This window comes from Thermobia domestica, chromosome 8 (genome assembly GCF_964235325.1).
Source record: "Thermobia domestica chromosome 8, izTheDome1.hap1.1, whole genome shotgun sequence".
Classification (NCBI taxonomy): domain Eukaryota; kingdom Metazoa; phylum Arthropoda; class Insecta; order Zygentoma; family Lepismatidae; genus Thermobia; species Thermobia domestica.
The window spans coordinates 67065804-67074091 of NC_137461.1; the positions used below are offsets into that span (position 1 = coordinate 67065804).

The 8288-nt window shown below is 34.3% G+C and overlaps 1 protein-coding gene across 1 annotated transcript in view; it reads right to left on the reverse strand.

Annotated features, from left to right (window-relative positions):
• Positions 1–7237, reverse strand: part of LOC145692973 (muscleblind-like protein 1) — a 1077958-nt gene extending 1070721 nt beyond the window's left edge. The window contains exon 1 of the mRNA XM_081768578.1: positions 7061–7237. The gene's annotated coding sequence lies outside the window, so the exon portion shown is untranslated. The remainder of the gene's footprint in view (positions 1–7060) is intronic.
• Between the last annotated feature and the right edge of the window lie 1051 nt (positions 7238–8288).

An 8288-nucleotide genomic window follows, 5' to 3' on the forward strand; every position in this document is an offset into this window, starting at 1 on the left:
CTGTTATATTCGGAAGTGGGTCATTTAATGCTTCCAGAATGCTACTACTTGTTGATTTCAAGACCTGTTTCCTAAAGTTCAGAATGAACTAATTAACAATTACATCAATAGTAAAATGTGCCCAAGCTTGGATAAATTTCTAGTTAAGCTTTTTATACTACATTATAAAGAAAAAAACATATCCATTTATGCAATCATTAGAAAAAATACTCGAACTTGGAATATTAAGGCTATATTTATCTATATTCCATATTTCAGATGGGATACGGTGGCTCAGTGGTAGACCGCTAACTTTGGATGTGTGGGGTCCCTGGTTCGATCCCTGGTCAAATATGTCCGTGGTTTTCTCGAGCACTTTCGCATTCCACCAGTTCCTGCATAATCATTCTCTTGTCTTAATCAGAGTCTCCCTTAGCTTAAAAGAACATAAGCTGGGACTTCAATCTGAAATATATATATATTTACCTTATTCATAGAGTGTCGAATAAACTAACTAACGATCACGCTCAGTGGCGTATTTACGATTTTGTTTCGGATAGTGGGAGGGGTGTTAATCTTATCCCTGGAAATGTGAAAATTCTGCAAGCTACTTCACTTACTTTTAAAATAGTAAATAAAATTTCGGAGTGTTTTTAAGCCCGGAAGCCAACCTTAAGTACGCCACTGATCACGCCAATACTAAAATGTGCTCAAGCTTAGATAAATTTCTAATTGTGCTTTTATACTACTTTCGGATACTGACTCAAACAAATCCGTTTCCTTCCACTTTCTTCATCTCTATCCACCATTTTATTCATCTCTCATCATGACCGTCTCCTTTAGCCTAACCGGCATAACCGTGGAACGAAAAACTCAAAAAAAAAAAAAAAAAATCCGCCCATGGATATCACGAGATAAAAATACCTCGAATTTGGGATAATTATACTTATTTATATCCCAAATTTTGGAGTAAGTTTCATTGGATTCAGCATCCTCAAATTAGTCAGAAAGAGTACAATTAGAAATTTATGTACGTTTGGGCACTTATGACTAGTAGCATGATAGGGCCTACTACTAGTTCTTGGAATATTTGACAACTATTAAACCATAAAGTGTGCGCACAGATTCTTACCAAGGAAGATAGAAATAAGGGAAAAACTGAAAGCAGATACTCGCTGATTCAATGGCATTTTGTAGATACTACTCGACTGTTTTTTGTTTTTTTTTGTTTTTTTTTTTTAATTTATAATCTTTGTCCCTAAATAATTTACTACAAAACAAAGATGATATTGTTGTGAAGATCCCACATGTTCTGAATTGATTTGATTTGTTGTTGGGTTTAACGTTTCTTTCAATAGCTAGACTGTGTGAGACGTGGACCTACAGCTTAACATGGGTTCTGAACCACGGGAGCTCCCGCCGGAAATCGAACCCGGGTCTCCCACATCAAAAGCGCGTACGCTAACCGTTTGACCAGGAGAGAGCTTCCCAAATGTTCTAATTTTACACTTCTAACTTAGGCTCCTTATCACACACTGTATTTCTGCATCAGTTGTTTGAGATTTTCGTGAATAGTGAAGGTCAATAAAGAATATCGGAAAATTTAGAAAGTAGCCTGTATTATATTTCCCAAACGTCAAAGCGAATAAGATAACAAATACGTATAGGTCTCTCATTCTAACTGAGAGATTAACTTGTGTTACATTAATTGATGGATCTGCCAAATTTGGTATGCTAAAGACTTTAAAACAGCTATTAGTTCATTAACATAATGTAATGCAAAGTACTATTAAAAGTCCACATTTGAAATTTTTCATTTTGTTATTAACATTTGTTTCCTTGAGAAATGGTATAGGAGAAACTTAAGAAGTCCATAACTTTTTTTTTTTTGTTAAAATCTTAGTGAAAAATTGGCAAAGGCTACTGCCATTGCATCAGTATGAAACTACAACCATACTGAAATGCTAAAATAAAAATGAAATGAAATCTTTCGCTTTATCGTTCCACAATTATGTCCTTTAGGCTAAGGGAGACGAATAGGGTTGCCAACTGGCCGGTTTTTCACCGACCTGCACGGAAATATTGCTGTTATTTTGATTAAAGCCAGTGACCAGTGCAAACTTCTTACCAGCCCATTTATGATCGTTTTTTTCAAACTTGTATGTAGTTTGAAGTATAGACTTAAAAAAGTAACTTTCATTCTGTATATCCAAAACTGTTACCTTTCACCATCTATTATCAACGATTAATATATTTTGTTCATCTGTTTACATAATTTTAAAGAGATGACAGGGACTGTATCAACTAAAAAAGGACTTCTTAAAGCAATTTCCTGTAGTTGAAGTATAAGTTTAAAGAATAAATTTCATTTTCCAAATCCGAAACTATCGCTTAAAGATTAATTTGTTCTTTTTTTCGATAATTTTAAAGAGGTGGTGATAAATACAATAAAATGATCAATGCCGATTTCAGTTTCTTATTTATAGTAGAGATGGCCAATTCCGGAAAGTGAAATTTTCGGAATCTCGATTCCGGAAAATTTTGGCCAGCCCTAATTTATAGCACATTGTATCTATTAAGCTTATTAGAGAATGTACTAAGTATATGCAGAATACAGGTGCTAATGCACTGTTGTTCACGATAGTATTTTCCTTCCCATGGTCCGAACAGAGATACTTCACACTTAGACCTATATCTTAGGGAATATTGAGCGGGCGCCGGTTTTTCTATTTTCCATAGTTGGCAACCCTAGAGACGAATGATTATGGAACGTGAATGGTGATGGAAGATTTGGTGGAATGCAAAAGTGGGAGAAAAGGAAAAGTACTCCGAGAAAACTCATGGACACGATGTTGTGCACCACAAACTTACTTGTCTGAGGATCGAACCAGCGACCCTTCGCGCTAGAGATAAGCGTTTTAACACGGAAGCACCGTGGCCTTTAAATGTTAAAAACTAAAATAGATAAAAAGATGAGTGGTTGTTATATTAAATAATTACCGTATTCCTCGAGTTAAACAATGCTGTAATTTGACACGCATAGAATGACACTACTTTGACAGTCATGCCGTGTAACAATTTGGTAAATAATCTTACCGTACACTGACCCTTTAATGTTTCTTCTGTACTTCCCAAAAGCCAAAAAAATAACTTTACGATTAGTCTGCAAAATTTTCTAGTTATCTAGGTACCGGTATACAACAAAGGAAATCAGGAGTAAAGTGGGTACTGTTAATGCTTTTACACAAAATATTCAAGTTGCACGTGTGGCAACTTACTACATAATAATAATAATAATAATAATAATAATAATAATAATAATAATAATAATAATAATAATAATAATAATAATATATTTATTGTTGCTCTAACGTTTGTTGACAGCATCGAGACTCTATGAACTACAAATTATATCTTTAAATTATATCACGATTACTTGGGGTTTCATTCTAGTTTCTTGTATTCATTCCTACAGGGATCAAACACAAGACATTGTATACAAAAGCAATAAAGGTGGACATTTGACAGTGAAAAATCATCCGATTTATTATTTCGCAAAATCACATCAAATGAATGGAGAATATGCAAATTAGAAACCAATGCATTATTAAGAATAATACATACGAAAAAGAATGGTTAAAATAGAAATAGTACAGTAGTACTGCAATATTTATTACGTATGATTTCTTGAAATACCAGCTTTATTTCATTTCATGCACTTGATTATAATTTAACGATTGAATGACAGTACATGTGACAGGATTTCTACGTAATTTTACAGCACATTGCTATGGTTACATCACATTATATACATGATATAACGGATTTCCGTTCATATTATACTGTATGGCAAGATTGAATAAGCTGCCAATTTATAAGCTGTTATTGTACTATTAAATAAAATTGTTGATATAGGCTATATATATGGTGTAACATTATTCTGCAGTTTCTCTCAAAAACGTATGTCAATATTTAAGTGTAAATCTTCTCAATAGGAAACCAGCAGCGGTATGTCAGAATTTGCCTGCAGGTTGGGAGGGGGTGGGGATAAGATTCTCTGACGACACAAGAGTTTCACGTATTTGATTAGTATAAGAGTATACAATTGATTTTTTTTAAATATGTATTTCTCAACCTCCCTGCCCTCCGCTCTCTGACGCCTCTGTAGGGAACATGTCGAGAACATTATTTCAAACACTAATAAGTATTATATTAGAACTTAAAAAGTGAACAAACATAAAAGAGAAACAAAAGAAATTATTTATTAAATTTTTTAGTGACATGTAAATGTTAGAAAATGGGCTTGAGGCGAATGAATCTTCCATATAATCAAATAACTATAATTACACGTTGATTACACCCACAAAATACGAAGCACATCAACATTGTGTCAATGAATTCTCAGTTTTTTCTTCCATTTCCTCCCACATTCTTAATCCACAAATTATTTTAAAAATCATTCATTTTCGTTAACATCTGCTTCCCTTAGCCCATATTGCGCAATCGTAAAACTCTACATTTCAATATACTACACATACACATCACGAAAATGCATCAAATACAATTCTTAATTTACACTGATTTGAATCACATGATACATTTGTTTTTCGATTTGTGTAAACAAGGAAAACTATTGTAATTTACACTTCTAGTTTGACTATCAAGAAATATGTATTGAAACGTATCTAAATGAAATTCTTAAATATAATAATGAAGAAATTAAACGAGTTTTCCAAGGAAGAAATGTGTTCTTTACCAACAATGCTGTTTGAACGCATAATTTAAAAGTGTGTAATATGATTCAGTCTTGTTAAGTTGTGCCAGAATTTAACACTGTGGTTATACACATTTTATGCATCTTAAACGAACGGATCACTCGAATATTTGCCTCTGTAACTCAAGAATTATTTTCTACAATGTGCACTCAACAATATTTAACACATTTCTTTGCATTATCTAATAAATCGTCTGAATACAAAATGAAAGAAAATTCCTTGTTTTTTCACTCGGGTGCTACGTGACGTTCATAAATATTAATTAATATTTATGCAGTTAAACATATTGTCCCAAATATGAAATAAAATATTTTTTCCCTACTGGTCTAGTGGCTAGAGCATATCCCTTTAATATGTATGCTCCCAGGTTCAATTCCCGGTGACCAAAAAATTAACAGCCCATAGCAATTACCAACTTTCACCAGTGGCGTATTTACGATTTTGTTTCGGGAGGGGCTTTGGTAACTTTCGGGGGGGGGGGGGCTTTGCCTGGAAATGTGAAAATTCTACAAGATATTTCATTCACTTTACTATACTAAGTAAGATTTCGGGGTGGGCTTAAGCCCGGAAGCCACCCCCCTAAATACGCCACTGATTTTCACTAATCATCCGTCTCCTTTAGGTTAAAAAGCACAATAGTGGGACGTTAAACAACTTAAATTTCAATTCATTTTCACGATTCTTCTTTCTTCATTGATGCATTTGCTTATTTCTTATAGGCCTCCTATAAATTTACGGCTGTAAACAAATAAAGAATTTCAAAGCGTAAAAACCTACATACAATCAGCAATATAAATGTAGTAATGTGAATAGAAAATGTGGAATATGACACAGTGTATTAATGTACATTTATGTTTCCTTGGAAACATTTTAGTGCAACATACACAAACAAATATTGTTGCACTTCAGTAAACTTCGGGTAAAGTAGCCTACATTGATAGAAAACTGTTTTCAAAATGTTTCATGTAACCTTCTATTATGCAAACAGCGATGTTAAATTAATACTACATCGAAAACATCGAATCAGTTATCTAGCAGAAAATGTATATTGTGCTGTATTAATCATTTTCGAGATACAATACACCATGGACCAGAAAGACAGTATCTAATCAAATTACGTCCCTTCCATCTCCCCTTTAGGTACCGATAACGCAATTAAAACAGTAATACTAATGAGCACCATATATGGCTTCGTAATTCTTCCCATAATCATGGTTATAGCTGCACTGCCTATTCCGTATCCTTTTGCTTTCATTATCAGTGGAAACACGTGACGCCCCTTTCCAACCGAGTAAGCGACATATGAAAAGTAAACATTACAGTCTCACGTGAAAATGCCACCACGCCTACAAATGAAACATTTTAGTTTCTTCCAACTCGTCGTTGCATTAGTTTCAGTTCCCCTTTTATCTACTTCGGTTGCTTGTTTCGTGTGTTTGAGCAAGCAATGTCTAGTATTATATAGCGAAATTAACTTAATATTAAATTTGTAACGATAACACTTCATAATGTGTTACCTTGTACTTATCGATCTCACGTTAAGTTTCATAAGTATACAAAAATCAATTAACCCTTGCACTATAACTACAACTACGAATTTGTGTCGTATTTGTATCTAAAATATTATTTTCGTACTGCAGGTGCTGGAAATCTAACCGGTACGCAAATAGTATTTTAGGTTAGTATTAAATATTTACTTGTAGTTTGTATGCTAAACCGTATTAAGGAAGAATCTAGGTTCGCAATAAAAATTTCCACTGAAATATTAAAAATAAACAGTCAACACTCGTATTTTCATGACATATCATGCCATCTAGTATAGCAAAATGTAAATTCATAGATAGATTCAGGTGGCCAGCCACTACTAAAGCGAACAAGGATGGATGTTTTTAGTTTACATAACCTTCCACGAGAGTGAAGGGATAAAAAAAAATATATGTTCATCATTTCTGAATACTGCATTTTTTCTTTAACAAAAATATTTATTTATTTATTTTGTATCACTCCCAATCGGCTTTGCACTCACAGCTAAATAACAGAAGAAACCTGACAAAGCGTTATGATCATCTGGTAGTACGGTTTCCGTCTGCTCTGCTCTCGTCGCATTTCATCTGTTGTTTTCTGAATAGCAGAAGACATCTTTCAGTAACTCAACGCCCCAACCAAAACACACACACCGATACTGCATGTATATATATACACAAACACTTTACATGTTATTTCATCGATGAGATGCAACACGGAATAATCAGTTATCACAAAAACATGCACATTCAGGGTACACTGTAAGTGTAGAGCGTACATACCTGTCTAGGTTAGACCATGCAGGCTTCGAGTTTCCGGATGAATGTAAGGCTAATATGTAGCGGTAAGCTGAAAGCAGGAGTCCGCCATAACTGAGCTCAAATCGCCAACAGGCTGGGAGCGAGTGGTGAGGAAATGACGCAATTTTACCGCGCAGCTGTTGGGGCTCGTGAGGATAGGGGTCTCGGCCGATCTAAGAGCAGCTACAAGACTCGAGCGCTCTCTCTTCTTTTTACATGATTGACATGCGTAATTGGTCCAAAGCGAGGATGGGTGCCAGCGCGTCTGCGACATGAGAAGACACCGAAAACACGCATGGGCCAAATAGCTAATGTTATAGGAGGGAAAAAGCCAAGAACTCAGGTCAAAAAACAATGCAGATAAAAAAAAGAGAGATGTTATTGGAACCCATTGCTCTTACGACAAATTAAATCTTCCTTCATTCTCTCTTAAAAGAAAGAGGAAGAAAAAGCATTCTGTGCATATGGAAGTAAAAAAAAACCGCATTGTATTCTCCTTACAGAACAATCAGCTACAAATAATAGACCCAGCATACTTTATATATTCTTTTAACTTTCTCAACGTTAGTTTCTTAAAGGTAATTTATCATAATATAAATTCACGAACCAAAACTATACAATAGTACATATACAAAATTTATCCATAATAAAAGTCATATAGACAAGCAATCTGCACATATTTTTTTTCTTTGCACCAAAATAACTGTACCAACAAATTCTATGGTTTGTCTGCAATGCGGTAGTGTGAAGATCATAGGCACAACTTTAAAAAAAAAAATGGTAGAAAATATCTTTTTTTTTAAGTGTTGTTATTTTGGTGGTAAATGACTAAACATTGGAGATTACACAGGGGAAACAAGCTATATATAGTTCATATACATTTATTTCACTTAATTTATATGCTAAAGCTTTTGAAAAAAAAATGGTGCTCAAGTGTGGTCATTGTGGTTAGCGCGCCTCTCTTTCTTGGGTCCACGGGATGCAGCTACACCAAACATTAACTCATTTTCGAGCAAAGCAGCGTTTCACCCTAGGCCTTCAATTAAACCCATTTTATTTATATGTTTTCCATTAATATTAGTTTCTTATCATTATGTAGATGTAGGTACGTAGATTATAGTATAAATCTTGTGGAGTTGATCGCGTTACGATAATTTCCATTGGCGGTAAGTAGACCACCAGTTTCAAGTAAACGGGAAAACTCGGCGCC